Here is a 20,462-nt window from a genome sequence, read left to right as displayed (position 1 = left end):
ATGCAATGAGAAGAACTTTCGTTGACTGAACCAAGGAGATTCTACAAGGGGTAGGAAGGTCCTTATAATTTGTTTTGCAAGATAAAGTGTGGCTTGCTGTATTATTCAGTAGAAAAACAATGAAGTACAGGTGCTTAACAATCAAGCTGGAGTTAAATGTAAGCACAAATCCTATGAATGCAAGGCTTGTTAGGGAAGTCTAGGGGAAATGAGAGAAAGAAACCAAGGTGTTTTTTGAAAATTGTTATTTATATATTTATTGTTTTGGAGTTGCCATCCTGTAGTGTGAAAAGCATGCTATGGTAACCCCTGGTATGAAGGAGCAACTGAGAAGCTCTTGTAGATGCCGAGAGGTCTCCTCAGCTGCAGCTAGCAGGGTTGAAGGGAATGTGTAACAGATAACTAGATCTTGGTGAGGGTGGCATATATCTAAAAGCTCTCTCCACTAAATGTTAACTGGCACAATCAGCCTTCCAAATGTGCCACATTGTGAGGATCCCAACAAGCCCCACACATTTGACCATGATAGTGAGGGCCTTAGGATCCAATGGTTGGGCAGGGCTCCCAATTCCATCACAACACATGAACTAGCCTCAATGATAGCAATTACGTTATGCATCCTAGCCTCACGGAATAGATATCCCTCTCCATGGTAGCTCTGTTGCCTCACATGACCATAGACAATGCTTTTGGCTGTGCATTCATTGCCGCAAGCATGATGGCAGATGTGGTCTTGCTGCATCTAAACCAACCAGCTGCCTACTGCCAAACTCCCATGGGCACCAGGCATAGGAAGTGTGAGATCCTCCTTAGCTGCTAGCTACCCAATAGGATTACACACTTCAAAAGTGTGTCTGAAGGGCTTGGTGATGTTTAGCTCTACCTAGTGTCAGTTGCGGGTGGGGCTTGATCCACACCATCATAGAAAGCTGTGCACAAAAATTACTATTTGGAAAAGGGCCTCATCCACAATAGATGGTGCTTCCATTTTTGTTGTGACTATCTCATGTGGCATTGAGGACTTACTCCTAATCTGAGAGATTATCATCATCAAGGGCTTCTCCATCTACTCCCTTTCCCCTCCATCTACCAGTGATTGCTTTGTTGTAGCTCTCCTTCTATTGTAGAGACTTGATCCCCAAATAGAAGCTCCATATAAGAAAGCTTGTGTAATCAATGTGTCAAAGAGCCAAAGCTTAGTCAAGGGTTCTTGCAATTGTATATGAACACAGTGGTTCTCCAAGGCACATAATTGCACATAGCCTTGGGGCAATCTATCCTATGCTGCTCTCCTCATAGTAAGTCTCAACCCTACGAAGTGATTCCAAATAGAAGTACCTCCAGACTTGCTCCACTGTTTTCCCACCATATGAAAACTAAGACATTAATCATTTGACCCACTAGATGACAGTGTTAAACACCATAAGCTTGGTCTTCCTATGGTTCATTGTGAGGTCTCTCTCTTAGCAAAAGGCATGTAGTGCATCTAGATGGCACTACAACCCATCTCGCGTATTTGATATAAGCACAATATCATCTGCATACTAGGTGCACACACACACACACACACACACACACACACACACACACACAGAGTATATTAATGTCTTTAAAAGGCCAATGTGGCCTATGAGACCAAAGCAATACATACAATGATGGTGTGTTTCTCATCTGGAACGAGAAAAGATGAAAAACATGCCTATAAGATTGAAAAAATGAAATAGTGTCCTATAAAAGGGAAACATGTCAATGATCTAAAAGTGAGAGTAGAAAAAGGAAAACTCTCCATGAATGATATGCTTGTCCTCTAAGGAGGTGTATCTCTGCATGGTTGAGGCATCTCGGCATCTGTCTCCTATGGCGCTCAATGATGGCTTTAATTTGTCTGTGGTGTGGATGTCTAGGCCTTTGTTCGGGTGGACGTGGGCGCCTAGACCGGCTAAGTGCCATTGCTCTATCCAAAGGGACACCCATAGAAGATGAGAGAGATCTACGTCTACATAAGGCCAATGTGGCCTATGAGACAAAATCCAAAGTACATCCATGTCTAATGTCATCTCATCAGTAAGGTGAAGATAACATTAAAATAAGCAAGTGGCCTATGAAATATTGCTAAGAATAACTTTACGATGGGAATATGCTAGAGTAGAACCATGTCTAGTGTTGTTCCATAAGTAGAAAGAAAAGGAGACCCAAATTTGACAGAACTATGTACATAAAGATGCAGTAGAGGCTGTAAATTGCAGCTGATATCAAGATTTGCACATGATCTTAGCTATGATGTAGTCCCTAGTTGCTCCACTCATATGCCTGGTGGTGAGTCTTCAGTGTTTTGTGATAATGACGCTGATTGGATTGTGATGCGGCCTCTTTGGATGTGGTCTTGGTAGATGCGGTTGTTGTGCTCGATGAACTGAAATGGCTGTATCCAATGTGACTCCACGGCATGGAATGGGAGATGTCTGGTGGGGCGGATCTGTCTCTACAAGGCTAGTAGTGTCAGTAGGGTCGGATCTGTGAGAAAAGTTTGTCATTGCTCTCTATGTGGGTCCCTCTCAGTTAGTTGGCCTCCTATCTCGTAGTAGTGCTGTGCGGTGCTTTTGGAGCTCTAGGAGGAAAATGCCTAGGCATCTCTAGTTCTTGTACTCCATGACACGACGAAGGTGTCCAAAACCATCATGGAAGAGGCAATGGTACCGTCCTCATATGTCATAGTATACTGTACATCTGCATATGTAATGCTCCTTTGTCTTAGGCTCTTGGCTAGAAAGCTGGCAAGTCTTATTCTCTGTTGGAGTATCTATCCATGTACATGTCTTCACATGTAGCCTATGGGAGGAAGTATGAATTTGTTCGATATCAGCACCTATGCTATGGGAGAGATGGATGTCTATGTAGGTTGGCCGAATAGTGAATCCATCATCAGAGAGACGCAAGAAGTGACTCTGGTATCCTCGATCCTAGAGGGATTGGTGGATGGATCCATGTCCTCATTGCCTCAATCTATAAGATATAAACTCTTAACACTTGGTTCCAGCTCGGGTCGGCTAAGAGGAAGTGTAGGGTAGTTAATACTGTAGTCAAAAGGTGGAAGGCAGTCAATATCCAAACCATGTAGTCATTTGTAAAAACCAATAGTTCTTGTCACCCTCTATTGGTTGCTAGTTGTCTAGATGACGTTAGTGTCAATGTGGAGTATCTATGACATGGGAGATCCGATAACCTGTGGTAAAAGGTCACTGCCGTGAAGGGTGCTTCCGTGACTATAGGTGTTGCCTTTAGCTTTGCTTTGCCTTTTAAGGAATCCATAGTACTTGCTCACCTTTTGTGATTTCAACGTGTCAAAGTGTAGGATCTTGGCCGTTGTGGTAGACCATTAAGGATGACTAGTGTATGTATACTTCCCAAAGCCAATAGATGTGTCCCATAGGTATTCACTTCTTCATCTTGGGCTTTTTTTGCATAGGCCTATTTCATCTATGTCAATCTCTTTGAATATGGCATTATCATGCATATAAAGGTCACTTTGTCTATCTCCAATGCGTGCATTGAAATCTTGATAATATGTCCCCAATGCTAGTATATCTCATAATATCCTTGTAAAATACATCAAAGGGAGATCCACTAATGTAGCATAGGTTGAATTTGCAGGAGGAAAGTAGCATATTGCAATGAATATATCACGTAGTCATTATGTATGTATCCTAATTCATAAGTATTGTGCATCATCATCTCTCTTCATTACTTGCACCATCCCCTTGAGGTCTTTCTTGTATAGTATGGCCACACCTCTAGAACCCCTAGTGCTTCCTGTTTTGTAGTTGCTGGAGGAAATGCACTTTCCCACATGTATCCTTGCATGTCTAGCAATTGGCTACTTTTACATTGGTGCATTTTTGTGTACATGGCTCTGTCTATGTTTCGGAAGCTATTTTCAAAGTGAGGAGTGTCCAAGCTTAGGGCTGCATTACAATTCCACACTTACATCCTAAGTGTCTCATAGGCCTCGTACCGTCATGCAGTCTCGGCATTGATGATGACCTATCCGTCCCTATAAACGGCCCATTTTCCCTCTTTGCGGGCTTCCAATACTTTGGGCATTTTTCTATGCGATGTGCTATTCGTGTTGGGGTAAAGTCCTCATCCAAATAAATCTTCTCACCTTTGAGGGCTCTCCTTTTAGAGAGGAAGGCTTTTTTTTTCTCTCCATGTTCCCAAAGTGAAGGAATAAAGCCTTGGACTTAAGAGTTCTCTTTCCCCACTCTCCAATCATTAATTATAGGTACATCTGAAGCTCCAAGTTTGTCGGCAAGCATCTTAGCATCTTCCTGTGGGATGCTCTTCTCCTCCTATCCTACTACTTGTACATGTACTACCCTAGCTCATCTTTTGGGCTTTTCTTGCAAGTAGCGCTCATTACCTCAATCTTGTTCATTTTTGTTCCTTTCTTCTTTTTACCACCTCAATCCATGGGCTGGCCTCTTCTATTTGTTTTTGAGTTGTATTTACCACTGCTGCCCATGAGTGAACCTCTCTTTCACATGCCTTTAGTGCCTCTTTCTCTTTTTGCAGTTCTTCTTGCATGCTTACTTCTTTTTTCTTAAATGTGTTCAATTCTTCCCTCAATTCCAAGATTTCAGATTTGCAAGCATATTGCATTTCTTGCATTTCAGTTTTCAGCATGTGCATGGCATCCAGATCTCACAATCGGCGGACCAGTGCCTTGTAGCAGTTCCACATCAGACCATTTGTGAGACAGCAGCTCGTTGTCAGCCCATTTACGTCAATCTGTTTGTGAGACTTGTCAGCTGTCAGACCATTTGTCAGCTGCCAGACCATTTGTCCTTTGCTTCAGTGCTTGATGTCCTCTTTTGACGTCCTAGACTCCAGAAGGTAGGCTTATTCCTTGCAATCTAAGGTTTTGGCCACATCCAAGTTGATTGATTGGCCTGATAAGAACATGGAGCATGATAAGTTTGATAGGATGGCAAAATTGGATGCTAGCATTCTTGCTTAGTCTTAGGATTATTCCTTCTGCTATATCTGTCAATACTTTTGGGTGCCTTGGGGTTATAGGTCTATTTGTTCGAACTTGGAGGAATGGCTTTGGCAGCATTCCCCTTGCTTGCATTTCAGCCTTCATCCCCGCGGCTAGATTGGGATTTTGTGAAATCGAAGGATTTATTGAGACATTCAGCCAAACAAATTTCCTGTTAATTACTTCCATGGTTTCGGTTGGGTTGATACTTGGAGAGGTGGTTGCTTCATGGATGGATATCAATTGCATCATCCTAGTTGTGCCTGCTTCATGTTCCCCTTCTTTTAGTCTTATAGCTCTGTATTTGTCTAGCCTTTCACACCCAACTTGAGCATTGTTACTTGTCTTTGGTTGTGCTAAGTTGGTCAGAATGCTTATTGTATATATTTTATCTCATTAATTCAAACTTCTTTATGAGAGAGAGAGAGAGAGAGAGAGAGAGAGAGAGAGAGAGAGAGAGAGAGAGAGAGAACAAGGATGGGACCTACAAGGCCGGCTGCCTTTAAGCAAAGCTTCTGCTAATCAAGTTTATCATATTCTGATCAAAGATCAACAATGGTTAGTTACCAAAGCCAATGCTTTATGGGGCTTACGAAAATCCCAGTCCTGGTGGAGGGCAACTGTGATGGAGGGCTGGTTGAACAAGACCCCCTTCAAATGTAAAGTATTTCTTTGGAGAGTGATGATTGGTGGTCTCCCGCTTGCGTTGGCTCTTTCCAAGCGACGAATCTCCAATGGCAACTGTTTCTTTTGCACCACTGCGGTGGAATCAGCCCGCCACAGATTTATTTCTTGCCCTGTCGCAAAAAAAATCTGGTTCTTTTTGTCAGCTATTTGGCAAGGAGCGGTTGGATTCACCCTGCGCCCATTTGATTGGGTTTTCGGGCAGCCCAAATACCCCACTCCTGCACAGCCACATATGAAACTCATGTATCATTTTCTTCGATATTGGGGCTGTTGGCATAACTGGACCATTAGGAATGCTTTTCTTTTTGACTCTGCCTATAATGTTCAGCGACATATTGCGAGGCTTAAGGGCCTTTTGTATTGGCAGTTGGATCTTCTCCGGCATTCTGATTTGCTCTCTAGGGAGGACTTCCGTCCCTGGCTTATGGCAATTTCATCTGCCCCCTTGTCATAACTTTGTAACTTGTAGCACTTAGCCCCTCTTCACATGATGGGCTGGATTGGCGTCATGTATCTTGTAATCAAGTTATCTTGTACTTTTTTTCGTAATTAATACAATTACCTTTTACGAAAAAAAAAGAGAGAAAACAAGGATAATCTTCGCAAAGCATTAGATGTTTGGACTCTCTTTGGTCATGCTTCTGGTCTTCATATCAATGCTTTGAAATCAGCCATTCTCAGTTGCATGGAGTCAGATTTGCAGTCATTGGACTGGCAGGGAATGGTTGTTCCCTGTGATTCCATTGTCAGGCATCTTGGGTACCCTTTGGGTGTTGATGTTCGGCCGAAGCAACTACTAGAGTGGATTTCATAGAAATTGGCAGCTAAGTTTCTGTATTGGAAGTCACAGGCTTGGCCCTTCTATGTTCACCTCAAAGTGGCTTAGGCAATTATGTTGCCAATGCTCATATATTTCTTGCCATTGCTGCCTTGGACTACTACTACATTGAATGCTCTTACTCAGTACCTTCGTTTCATGTTATGGAAGAAGGACTCCTTGCATGCAGGCATTTCATGGATTTCTTGGTTGCATGCATGTACCCCCAAACGCATGGGTGGTGGGGCTATTTTGGATGCTGAAACTCATATGCTGGTACTCCGTTGGTCTCTTTTTCGTGCCATGTGCTTGGATCATCACCCGTGGGTCTTTATAGCCCGCTATTCTCTTGAGGATCACGGGCTTGTGCATGGTAACATCCAAATTCGGAGCTCCTGGTGGCATGTTCTTAATGCAGACTCTCGGTTTTCTAGTCCTTCATCATCCCTGCTTGCTCATTTGGTATATTCCTGGAAATTGATTCTCCAGAAGGCTCAGTGGCATCCAGCGTAGGACTGCTTAGCTACTAACTCTTTTCAATTGGAATTGTTGGCAGCCTCGCGATTACTTACTTGGGAAGGCAAACATGAGCTCAGACCAAAATTTAACCGCATGGCACGTTTGGGCTTAACTTCAGTTGCAGATGCCACCCTTGCCTGTCGCAATGTGTTGATATCGTTTCGTACAGCCAGGGGGCTTTTCAGGATCCCTCATCGATACCGTGATTTATGGGGACAGCTTTGGATGGTGCTCCAGAGCAGACAACCCTTTCTTGCCCTTACTTTGGATCGTCCTTGGCAGGACTGGGACCTTGCAGGCCGGCTGAATTTGGAAAAGGCCTCAGCTAACCAGGTGTATCATCTTCTGATTAAAGATCATCAATGGCTGGTTACTAAAGCTAATACTGTATGGGGATTGTGTAAATCTCAGTCATGGTGGAAGGTAACTGCGATGGAGGGCTGGTTGAACAAGACAACTTTCAAATGTAAGGTCTTTCTTCAGAGGGTGATGATTGGTGGTCTTCCTCTTGCTTGAGCTCTTTCCAAGCGTCGAATCTCCAACGGCAGTTGTTTCTTTTGCACCATCAGTGTGGAATCGGCCCGTCATCGATTTATTTCTTGCCCTCTCGCTAAGAAAATCTGGTCACTCTTGTCAGCGGTTTGGCGAGCAGTGGTTGGTTTCTGGCTAGGCCCTTTTGATTGGGTTTTTGTGCAGCCCAAATACCCAACACCGGCACAGTCACATATGAAGATCTTGTTTCACTTTCTTAGATACTGGGGCTGTTGGCACAATTGGACCATTCGGAATGCTTTTCTTTTTGATTCAGCCTCTAATGTTCAGGGACATATTGCTAGGCTTAAAGGTCTCTTGCATTGGCAGATAGATCTCATTCGGCACTCTGACTTACACCCTCGGGAGGACTTACTTCCCTGGCATATGGCAATTTCCTCTGCGTCTTTGCCATGACTTTTGTAACTCTTTTGTCGTTTAGTACTTTATAAATATAACATCCATTACGAAAAGAGAGAGAGAGAGAATAGTCTATGAGACAAAGAGATGAGTGTATCTGACCATGCCTTTTTGATTTGAGAACATCAATAAAAATGAAAATGACTAACTATGACTACTACAAGTATAGGCTACCATCATGTACAAAATGATCTCTCGATGATCCTTTAGCTCACCTGTAGTATCCCCCCCGATCAATATGAATCTCTGGGAAACAATGTGTTTTCCTCACGGCAATAATGTTTGCTATGGCTTGGTCCAAGACATTGAGTCCATTGAGAGAGAGAGAGAGAGAGAGAGAGAGAGAGAGAGAGAGAGAGCATTAAGGTTTGGAAAAAGGCCAATGTGATCTATGAGACGAAATTGAAGTACATTTGTGTCCAATGCTATCTCATCATGAAAGTGAAAAAAAAAACTTGTCCTAATATGGTCTAATATCTAAAATTTAAACATCTCAATGTGTAAAATTGTATGTATGGAATATTTAGCTATAATAGCTCCTCTCTATATCTCAAGGTTAGCACATGATCCTAGCTATGATGTGGTCTAGGGGTGTGCTGTTAATATGTTGAGGGTGAGTCTCTTGGTGTCTTGCAATGATGGCTCTGACTTGACTATGGTGTGGAACCCTAAGCCATCGACTAGGTGGTGAAGGTTGCAATGCTTTGCAAAGTGCAATGGCCTTGTTGTTTGGTGTGACTCCATGATGTGGGGTAGGTTTAGTTTGGTGCGATGAATCTGTATTTGTTGAACTAGTAGTGCTTGTGGGGTTTGATCTAGTGGGTAGAGAGAGAGAGAGAGAGAGAGAGAGAGAGAGAGAGAGAGAGAGAGAAGTTATATTAACGTCTACAAAAGGCCAAATCAGCCTATGAGACTAAAATGTTACATCTGATAGTGGGGGAATTTTTCGGAGTCCCAAAATAGCTGACATCTAATGTTATGACTAACTAAATGTTGATGAATACAAAATAATGTCAAAACTAGACACAATGTGGAATGCTTTGGGGGTACTCTCATCCTAAGATGTCTCTCATGGGTCTATCTAACTTAGAGAGACTGATATAGTGAGATAGGGTTCCTTGACGATTATGTAGTATCCTCTGTATCTCTATGACGTAAGGGATGATGCATGCATTGAAAGGGGGGTAGTCTATCCATGCCGAAGTCTTGTAGCTCAAATTGGGCTGACATTTGTGTATACCAACATGAAATATCTCCGTCTTTGGCAAGCTCTTGGAAGGACTCAAGAGCTAGTTATGCATATCTATTTTTGTGGGTAAATCCATAGGCCGTATATGTAGGTGACTAACTAGGTAAGGGCCTGAACTACAATCAGCGTTGTCGCCATGATCTCATGTGGAACTGAGGCTATACATCTAATTATTGTGGTGATCATTGATGCGATTGGTCTTTCTAGCGATCTCCATCCATCATTAGTATGATCTAATCAATTGCGATGATCAAGCTGAGGTCTTTATATTTGCACTTCATAGAGTAATATGGATGCAACTAGAATATCAAAGAGCCATAGCTTAGTATGGGATTCTTGGAATTGTACTTGTGAGCATATCCTCTCTAGGCTAGTTAGTGTTGCATATCCCATGCCAATCTAGTATTTGCTATCCCTCTCCTAGAGAAGGTGGGGCTTGTAAAAGACTCCTAGGTATGTATAGAAGTCCATGAGCTCCATGTGTGTGTGTCTGTGTGTGTGTGTGTATGTATAGAGAGAGAGAGAGAGAGAGAGAGAGAGAGAGAGAGAGAGAGAGAGAGAGTGTGTGTGTGTTTACGAAAAAAAAAAAAAAGAGAGAGAGAGAGTGACTGGTTAGTATTTATGTGCCCAATGAAGGCTCATATTGGTTGATTTATAAAGATAGCTTTGATTATGTCTCTTACTTGGTAGACCTAGTTTATTTATGGAGGGATTTCAATGTGTGAAGGCTTCCCATTCTACCCGTAGATAGTGTAATGGGTGGACTGGAAGCTCATGATTGGAATGAGTTTGCATTTGTTGTCATGGGGACGTGAAATTTTGAGATGCTTTAATCTTGTTGATAACATTTGATTAAGTTATAAATCAAATGTGCAAGGTTTCTTAGCACATGTGATGCACATGGCAAATATTTCATGGTAACTGGCCAAGGACCTCGATGATGCAGTTGGTGCTAAAGAATAAAGTTGTAATAAGTTATGTTTGATAGGTACTATGTGGTACCCGGTGTTAGATTTGGGCCTAGACCAATGTATTGGCTACTAATGTCAATGCTGACATTAGGCACTAGGCATAAAATAATTAATTAATGTCGGTCTAAGGGTCAATAACTGCTCAAGGATACTTGGAAGACACATCGGCCTAGCGAATTTAATTATTAGCCAGTGAAATTAATTTTTTGAGTACCAGAGTAATTTAAGGGCTACAATCTACTCGAGGTTTCGAGGCAATCAAAGTGAGAGGTAAAGTTTCCATATGCTTCTTGGTTATACTTCATCATTGTTTCATTGATAGATGCAAAGTGGATGGAAGAGGATGACTTGGTAGACCATGCTCAGTTGTTGTAGCTTTAGCTAGATGCGTTTCAATTAGAGCCGATTTCAGTTATTTCAGTTCGAGCTCAATCAGGTTTAGTAGAGGAGTAGGGGTGTGGAGTATTCCCTAGTACTCAAGGGGGAGGTAGCACTTCTGCTCCACAAGTTGTGGACAACTCTAGTATGTAGTGGATCTCAGATGTATCCAGTATGCAACCAGGATATTGTGCTGATTGCCATGAGGTCACTACTTGGTGTACTAGTCATTGTGAGATGTATGCAGATGAGTATTAGTTTCACATGGGTACTGATTATACTTTTGTATCAATTTATGAATAGTTTGGCATAAGTTTTTGCCTCAGTTTTGAGACAAAAATTCAGATCAGTTTCAGCTGAGTTTGAGAACCGTTTACGGTCACTTTTGGAATAAGTTTTGCATTAGCTACTGATCAGTTTTTGCAATCAGTTTGGGGTCACATTTGCAACAGATTGTGATCAGTTCTCAGATCAGCAAGTGATCAGTTTATGATCAGATTATGCTCAGTTTTCAATGGTTTACAGCTGGTTCCATATACAACAGCATGTGAGTAAATGCTATTGAGAGTTTCAGCCATGGTTTATGCTGAAATTATGCTTTACTATGGTTTTGAAGTGAGATCAGTTGAGAAACATGAGTTATGATGCATGCAATGGGTTTCTAGCAACAATTTTGGGCTAATTCTCAATATTATCTGATGTTTATGCTGGCTGGAAAATTTCAACCGGTCTGGGGCATATGGCATAGTTGGATAAGAGTGGTGAATGTTGTAGTTGTCATGCCTTATGGAAATTCTAGTGCAATGTGCTTTTCTTTTGGGACAATGCAGTGCAAACGAGGACGACTACAAAAATTTCAAGGGGGTGGTCTATTATCAGGACGTGGAATTTTATTGCTTTGCTTAGCATGTGATTAAAACCTAATCAAATGTGCTAATGTCACTTGCATATGTGAGATGCAAGTTAATTATTTTTAGTATGGACCCAAGACCTTGAGATATCTGTGCTAGGGACAAAAGTTGTAATAAGTTATGTTTGAAAGATACTAGATGATACTAAGTGTCAGATTTGGGCCTAGACCAATTTATTGGCTACTAATTTTAGTGGTGATATTGGAGACTAGGCTTTAATTAATTAATTAATGCCAGTCTAAGGGTTAATAATTGCTTAGGGATTACTTCGAAGACAAATTGGCCTAGCCAATTTAATTATTAGTTGGCGAAGTTAATTTTTTGAACACTACAATAATTATTAAATTAATTTTCAGAACTGATATTTTGCAAATTAATTCAATCAGCTAGATAATATTGAAAATTGGGATAAGAAGGTTGTCACTTGGCAAAGCTTGCTCATGTAAGTGGGAAAAACGTTTTTAGGGGCTAGTGGAAGTCTATTCCAGCCATTGTGTGAGAGAAGGAGACTGTTAGAGAGCAAGGAGAGGTTGTTGATGTGATTTTCAGCCACCAGGGATAAGTCCTACAAAATATGAGAGCAGTTTGGAGCCCTCTAGGAGCATGTGACAGCAACCCAAGGTCCTTTTGGTACAGGTGATAACAAACATGAGGGGGCAGCAATCTTTCTAGTAGTACTAAGCTGTAGGTGACAGCTTCCATGGCTGTTTGAGCAGGGTAGTAGTAACTTCTTATTTTCTTGTAATGAAACTATGAAATTTCTCTCTCTACAACATTCTCTCTCATCCTTTGGTCATCTCTTAATTTATCTTAGCATTTTTCTATAGTTTGAGCCATTAGAGAAAGAGGTTTCAATCAATCTTTCCTGTAAACTCTAATTTACAGTAGAAATTAGGGTTTTGACAGCCACCTCGACAGGTGTGCTCAGAATCCAGGGCCTAGGACTTGAATTCTAGCAGCTGGATTTGAGGAATTTTAGAGAGATTCAAAGGGCCAGCCAACCAATATCAGATTTGAGACTAAATTAGTCTTTTAAGGAAGAAGTTGAAGGCCAATTCTTAAGCATATCAAGGGGCAAATTGATTTGGAGGCTTGCTGGTAAGTTTTGACAGCAACATGAGGTATTTGGATTAGTAGAGAAGATCAGAGGATCTTAGTTCTACTCCTATTGGCAATATAAGATAAAGTAATACCGCAAGGGGCTTCAATTTTGGGACCAACAGGCCATCCAATGTCCAAGATTAAAGTGGAAAAGTGTGCATTTTCAATTTATGTGAATTTAATACTTGCTGTAATTAGTGCTTAATTAGGTTATTTACCACCCTATCCGAGAAGGAAGACTGGTTTCAATGTTCCATTGTCGGGATTTAGGCATTAATGAAATAATTAATGCTGACTTAAAAGTTAATAATTGCTTAGGAATACTTGGAAGGCAAATTGGGCAGTGAAATTAATTTTTTGAGTGCTAAAATAATTATCTAATTTATTTTTAAAATTTATATTCCAAAAATTAATTTAATAAGCTGGATAATGTTGAAAAATGGGATTAGAAGATTGCCACTTGGCAAAACTTTTCCATACAAGTGGGAAAAACGTTTTTAGGGGCTGGTGAAAGTCTATTATAGCCATTGTGAGAGAGAAGTAAGCTGTTAGAGAGCAAGGAGAGGCTGTTGATGTAATTTGCAGTCACTAAGGATCAGTCCTACAGCATGTGAAAGCAATTTGGAGCTCTCTAGGAGCAGACGACAGCAGCCCAAGGTCCTTATGGTATTGGTGATAGCAGATAGAAGAGGACACTAGTCTTTCTAGTGGTACTAAGTTGTAGGTGACGCTTCCATGGCTGTTTGAGCAGGGCAGTGGTAGCTTTTCAGCGTTTCTCATGATGGAACTTTGAAATTTCTCTCTCTAAATCATTTTCTCTCATCCCCTAGCCATTTCTCAAGTTATCGCAGCTTTTGGAGTAGTTTGATCCATTAGAGGAAGAGATTTCAGTCAATCTCTACTGTAAATCCTAATTTATAGCAGAAATCAGTATTTTGGACAAGTGCCTTGAGATACGTGCCTAAGATTAAGCCCTAGGACTTGAATTTCGATAGTTGAAATTGAGGAATTTGAGGGAGATTGAAGATGCTAGTCAACCAATATTAGATTTGTGGCTGAATTTGTCCACAAGGAGCAGGATGAAGGCTTATCCCTAAGCAAACCAATGAAAAATTGGTTTGGAGGCTTGCTAGTTAGTTTTGATAGGAAGAGACACTTGGATTAGTGGAGGAGGTCAGAGGATCTCCGTTGTACTCCATCCATTGGCAATAAAAGTTAAAGAAATACTGTGAGTGACACCAACTGGTTTGGGATCAACTGGTTGTCCAATGTCCAAGATTATATAGTAAAGTGTACATTTAAGTTTTGTGAATTGGTTAATTGCTGTAATTAGTGCTTAAGTGGGTTATTTACCACCCTATCTGAGAAGGAATGTTGGTTTGAAGGTTCCATTGCTGGGATATCATCAATTCCCTTGACTTGGTGGGCTTGAGGCACCTGATTGAAGGTCACAAGCATTGCCCTAATGCCAAAATTGTATTCAGCTGAGCATTACAGTAAGAATGTCTATTGATAGTGAGATGGGATCAAGCAGGGATGTATGGTGTAACTCCTTATGGTATGCAACAACCAATGCATGGTGTGCAGGGCCTAGTGTATTTGGGTATGACTGATAATATGCATAACCCCATGTATAACAATGTTGGCATGATAGTGGGGCACAAAGTGCAAGTTTGGCAATGAATATATGTAGCCCACTGTGTTTGGGACTTATAGTAGTAATGTTGGTCATGCAAAGGCTCCGTATAGTGTTGGTCATGAGGACAAATGTTGCTAGTAATGCATGCAATGTATGGAAAAATGCATCTTGGTATAGCTGGTAGTATGCAGATTCCCATGCATAGTTACATTGCAATGGCCTAAAGTATACGAACAAGAATGTTTCCTAATGCATTTGGTGCTCCTAGCATGTCGGTGGGTATATGGGCGGCTAGTCAACTGGATGGAATGTTGCATATTAGTTAAGTTGGAATTCTAGCAATATGAAAGCATAAAGCATCGCAATGCTCGAGGGGAAGAAAGGCCTACAATGTAGTAGAGGTTTCGAGGCAAGTAAAGTTTGAGGTAAAGTTTATATATGCTTCTTGGTGAAGCTTCAACATTGTTTTACTAATAGATGCAAAGTGGATGGAAGAGGATGGCTTGGCAGACCATTCTTAGTTGTTGCAACTTTACGAGGTTGCCTTTTAGTTAGAGCCGGGTTTAGTCAGGTTCAGTAGAGTAAGGGTCTGGAGTATTACTTGATACTTAAGGGGGAGGTAGCACTTTCACTCCAATTGTGGACAACTCTCGTATGTAGTGGATCTGGGATGTATTCAGCGTGTATCCAAGGTACTTTGCTGATAGTATGCCTGCCATAAGGTCACTTCTTAGTATACTAGTCACTATGAGTTCTATGTAGATGAGTATGAGTTTTACCCGCTCACTAAAACTATATTTGTGCATGAGTTTATGATCAGTTGGGCATGAGTTTCTGCCTCACTTTTGAGACCGAAATTTTGGTCAGTTTCATCTCATTTTTTTTGATGAGTTTGAGAACTGTTTATGGTCACCTTTGGGATCAATTTTGCATTCGTTTTTGCATTAGTTACTAATTAGTTTTCACCTTTAGTTTGGGTTACATTTACAGCAGTTTGTGATCAGTTCTCAAATCAGCAAATGATCAGTTTATGATCAATTTTCCCTTTAGTTCCCGTGTAAAGGGATACCAGCCTTCCATTTGTTGATTGGTAATGTGCAAAGAGTGGCTAGATAGTATGGAGTTCATCATGCTTCTCTTTGTAGGCACATATTGCACCTCCTAAGGAATTGTTGGCATTGATAAGATCTCTTTTGGTTGATTCTCTACAGGATACTTTGTTGGTCTCACTATTTATGCGATTGGTTGATCTCATCAAGTGCTTTTAGCTGCTCTCTTATCAACAGGCTAAATGGCGGCCTTGAAAATTGAATTGTGGGATATTATTTGTTAGTCACTTACATTTTATTGGGGGCTGCATTTCTTTTTTGCACAAGAGATTGCAATATAGTTGCAAAAGAGAATGTGCTGGAATTACTTCATGGATCTACTTTGATTGTAGCAGCCCAATTAGGATAGAATTGCTAAGGCTGGTCTATATTTTTTGAGCTTATTCGGTTTCAGGTTTCCCTCAATATAGTTACTAGTTTGGAGGTTGATGTTCGTGAGAATGAGGTGATGGATGTCTTGTTCCATTTACCTAAGGGCAAAAGTCCTGGTTGGGATGATCTTACAAATGAGTCTTTTGAGACCTATACTGGTCGCTTGGTGGCACCTTCGATTGCTATTCATTAGGAAGCTTGGGTGTTGGGAATTATGCTTGCCTCATGGAAAGATTAAGTTGATTTTGAAGGTTTCCCCGCCTTGGATCATTTGCATGAGCATCTTCCTAATACTGTGCATCTTGGCTAGTATGGTTTTATCAGGGGGAGAAACAAATAACATAACATCTTAATTGTGCAAATGGGTATTGGCTATGTGCAACACAAACCAAGAATTGGTTTGGATTAGATGGACTTGGATAAAGCCTTCGGTTACACGGAGTGGTCTTTCCTTGACCATTTTATGTAGAAGATGGGGTTTGGGCTTTGAATGTCTCACTTGATACACATCATTAGCAAGGTTTCATCCTCTAGAGCCGTGGTTAATGGTGGTGTTACCAAGCTGTTTGTTTTATTCTACTCGGTTAGACGTGGAGGCCTCTTGAACATCAGCAATAAATTGACCAAGTATTGGGTGATGATGCTCTTATGATTTTGAAGGCTGATCAAGATAATCTTTGCAAAGCTTTGGAAATATGGGGATTATTTACTTAGGATTTGGGGCGGTATATTAACACCACCAAATCCCCCCCTAATCAGCTGTATAGAGGGCGATTTGTAGGGCTTGGGGTGGCAAAGCGAGGTCAATGGCACTTGGGTTATCTTTTGGGTGTGAATGTTTTGCCTTAGCAATTGTTGGATTGGATTTCTACATGGGTGGATGACAAATTTGTTTAGTGGGCTGACTACTTCATTGGGCAAACCATAAAGTCTATAAAGATGTTCTACGAAGAGACTAGCTGTTTGTGGCTTTTTGCAGTCTTCTTTGTAGAAATGGATCGAGCCATTTTCATCAATCGGTCGGGAAATTGCAAGAGTGGCCTTTCACATGCAACTCAAACTTCAAAGTGGCTCAAACAATTATGCTGGCCATTCCGACAATGCTGTCACATGTGGCTGCAAATGGGGAGCTAGTGGGCTTGTCTCTTCCTTTACATTAGTAGTTTATTGGCCAAGCATTGGTCAATGATACTTTTATGATTTTGAAGGCTGATTGGGATAATCTTCATGAAGCTTTAAATACATGGGACTTACTTGCTTAGGATTTGGGGCTGCATATTATCACCACCAAATCCACACTAGTGGATGTTTTTCCACATTGCCATATTGTATTTTTGCATGGGTGGATGGCAAATTTGTTTATTGGAAATTGCAAGCATGGCCTTTTCACATGTGGCTCAAAGTTGCTGAGATAGTGATGTTGCCATACTTTCCTATTATTTACCGCTGTTACCTTGGTCCAAGACCAGTTTGAGGGATACTACTCAGTGAATCCATTTTATGCTTTGGAAAGGGGATTTTATGCGTTCTAATATATCCTGGATCTCAGGGGATCCCATTTGCACACCAAAAGAATGGGGGGTGGCACAAGCTTGGATGTGGAGACTCACATGGTGGCACTTAGATGGTGGTTGTTTCAAGTTATGTGCTTTGGCAGCAGCCTCGGGTTTCTATTGTGTGCTCCTTTCTTGAAGACAGGGTATTGTGCATGGGAATACTAGAATACAGGGTTCTGGGTGGCATGTTGTCTGTCAATGCTGATCAGCCTGTTAGTGTTGATTTTTCAGTCTTGTTGACTCACTTGGTCTGCTTGATATGGAAAGTGGTGCTTTAGAAGTTTGGCTGGCATCCAACTGATGATCGTTTGCATGCGGACTCTATGTAGGCTGAAGTACTCTGTTTCTAGGATTGTTTCTTGGGAAGGAAAGCAACATGCTAGATCAAATGGCATGGCTTGGATTGATTTTTATTTCTGAAAACTTTGATGTCTTCCTAGTTAGCTCAATGGATATTTCATATCTCTAGAGGATACGATGACTTATGGGACACTATTACATCATTCCTGCATGATCAACCACCCTTGGTTGAGCCTTTTCTGGATAGTCCCTCACAGGATTGGAGATGGGTGTGCTTGAAGCGTGCCTTGGTTAGTCAAATTGATCATTTGCTTCTTATTAAGGATCACGATTGGGTAGTGGTAGGGAAACTCCATTTGCAGACTTCATGGACTTATGAGCTGGTGGAAATCAACAATTATGAAGGGTTAGATCAACAAAATACCCTTTGAATGCATGAATTTCTTTGGCGAATGGTGGTGGGTGGCCTCCCTGTTGCTTCACACTCAACTCTTTCTCAATGGAATATCTCTAATGGCTCTTGCCTCTTTTGCACTACAAGCATGGAGACTTCTCGCCACATGTTCATCTCTTGTCTAGTGGTGAGAAAGATATGGTCTCTTTTGTCTGAGATTGGATATTGTGTGGTGGGACCTATTATGTTAGGATCATGTGCAGTCACACATGAAGATTGTGTGTCAGTTGTACGCTTTTGGGGTGATTGGCATAAGTGGACCACCTGGAATGCCTTCATTTTTGATTCCCATGCTGGTGTGCAAATTCATATTGCTCGACTATGAGGTCTTCTTCATTGGTGGCTTGATATTGTGGAGCATGCAAATGTTCTTATTGGGGATGATTTCGTCTCATGGCATACGATAGTTTCTTCTGTTCCTCTACCGTCTTTTCAGTCTATTTGTAGCTTTTGTACTTTAGGAATTAATACAAATACTCTATGTGGTCATGGTTGCTGCAGTCAGTTGTGTTCAATTTGTGGAGTAGACAAGTAGGTAGGCAGACCGGTAATCAGACCTGCATGCTGTCATGTAGATGCATGCCCCATAGCTGAAGACTCTAAGAAGTCTGATAGTGAGAGTATTTTATCTCTGTGCCTATGGGACTGAGCTGCCTATGTTTATGCTGAATGCACAGTATCTGTGAACATCTTTCATGAAAAGTGAGTTGATATCACGCCTCAGTGGAGTGCAAAGCCTCAAGTGCCTGCAAAGGACATTAGTCTGGACAAATGAATGAACCTTGGATAAGATTAAAAGCTGAAGTACAGTTTGCATAGGCAGCAATGCAGCACCTGAAAATTTCGGGGCTTTTTATGGGCAGATCCGGCGAGCTTGAGACAGCAGGAAGGGAGGCAGATCACTCCAGTTGGGCATGGGAAAGCAAGGGGATAACTGCATGAAAACTGGAAGAAGAACCTTGAGTGTATGTAGACTGATCTGGAAGCTTCTGGGGTTACTGTGGACAGATCTAAATAGGGATTCCAAGCTGTCTACTGCTGGACATGAAGATCTTTCTCTGATCTACCTGTGATCTATGTTTGAATTTTGCTCTTGGCTGTCCTGAACAGAGGGATTTTGAAAAAAGTATAAGAGAGCTCACAACCACTCCTATCGACATGCCGTTGCCCTCGCTCCCGTCATCGCAACCCCGTCAATTTCCTTTCTCTCCCCCTCCCCCCCCCCCCCCCCCCCAGTTGCCCCCTCCGGTAGCACAGCAGTGTGATAGGTAGGTTCTCAGCGGGGACACGCACTGGAAACCTCTGGTCAGGCGTCGGCACATTCTGCAAGTGCCCCTTAGTCAAACACGTTGCACATCATCCTCTCTAAGGAACAACTCTTAGCTGTTCGTGCCACACAGCTAGAGTTGAAAGAAACAACGATCTTTGGTCAGGCCGTTGGACACTCCCCATCGAGAGGCCAGTTGCGAGATTGGCTCCACTCCGCGCTGCTCATGGGCATAGCGCAGATCAAGGAGAAAGTCCTCATCGGCCAAGGGATCTTCATGGTTTGACTCATCTCTGCGGACGCAGCTTGTGAGTTAGTGGAGAGCTCACCCTATGCCTCCATGAAGGGGGTCATTTACATGGTTCCCTGGTATAGCGGCTTCACAGTGGAGACATTTGCGCTCCATAACAGATTCCTTAGACATCCGATCACCTTACTTTGCCTCAGACTGGCGGTAGAGTACCGCCAATTAGTGGAGGACTTTAGACGGCTCTTCGGTACAGCCTTTTCTGCCTCCTTCGCGGATGCAGTGACAGCTACAGGAGTCCCAAATGTACGAGTGGCCGTGAAAGACAAAGAGAGTATACCAAAGTTCCTAGAGATTGAGGCAAGAGGCCACTCCTTTAGGCAGCAGGTCATTTTGATTGGGCAACCAGGGCAGTGCTTGCGGTGCCATGACTTTGGGCATCAGGCAGTAGATTGCACGCGTTTCGGAGCCAAGGCGGCTCCATCGACAGGCCCGTAGGTGGACACTGATGGCTTCACATGGGTCCAGGGACGTCAGAGAGGGAGACGGTAGGGAAGGCCACAGCCAGCTCCTCAGACACAGCCTCGGCATAGTAGGGAGCAAGAGGGCGAGCGACGCCCCCTTGGCAGAGCACTCCGCAGCCCCCCCTGCTCGGTAGGACCGCATCCTTCCACATCCACCACCCGTGCCATAGACTACCTCACTTGAGATCCCACACAAATGCCCCCCATACCGCCCCCCCCCCCCCCCCCCCCACTACCCCACCCAAACATCCGCCACGTACCTCCGACCACCCCACCATCCCTCGATCTTGTCCCCCCACCACCTCTCCTACCGGGCACCCCCCATGATTATTACAGACGCCTTTTCCAGCACGAGTCAGGTTCAACAAGAGG

General features: G+C 42.4%; 1 protein-coding gene across 2 annotated transcripts in view; it reads left to right on the top strand.

Moving 5' to 3' along the window:
- Nucleotides 1-20,462, top strand: part of LOC148041291 (uncharacterized) — a 164,133-nt gene that overhangs the window by 104,218 nt on the left and 39,453 nt on the right. The window lies entirely within an intron of this gene.

Source organism: Lygodium microphyllum, chromosome 1 (genome assembly GCF_053477565.2).
Source record: "Lygodium microphyllum isolate KBCC chromosome 1, Lygodium_microphyllum_v1.1.10, whole genome shotgun sequence".
Lineage (NCBI taxonomy): Eukaryota > Viridiplantae > Streptophyta > Polypodiopsida > Schizaeales > Lygodiaceae > Lygodium > Lygodium microphyllum.
The sequence above is the reverse complement of the archived record's forward strand: the minus strand, read 5'-3'. Positions and strand labels throughout refer to the sequence as shown.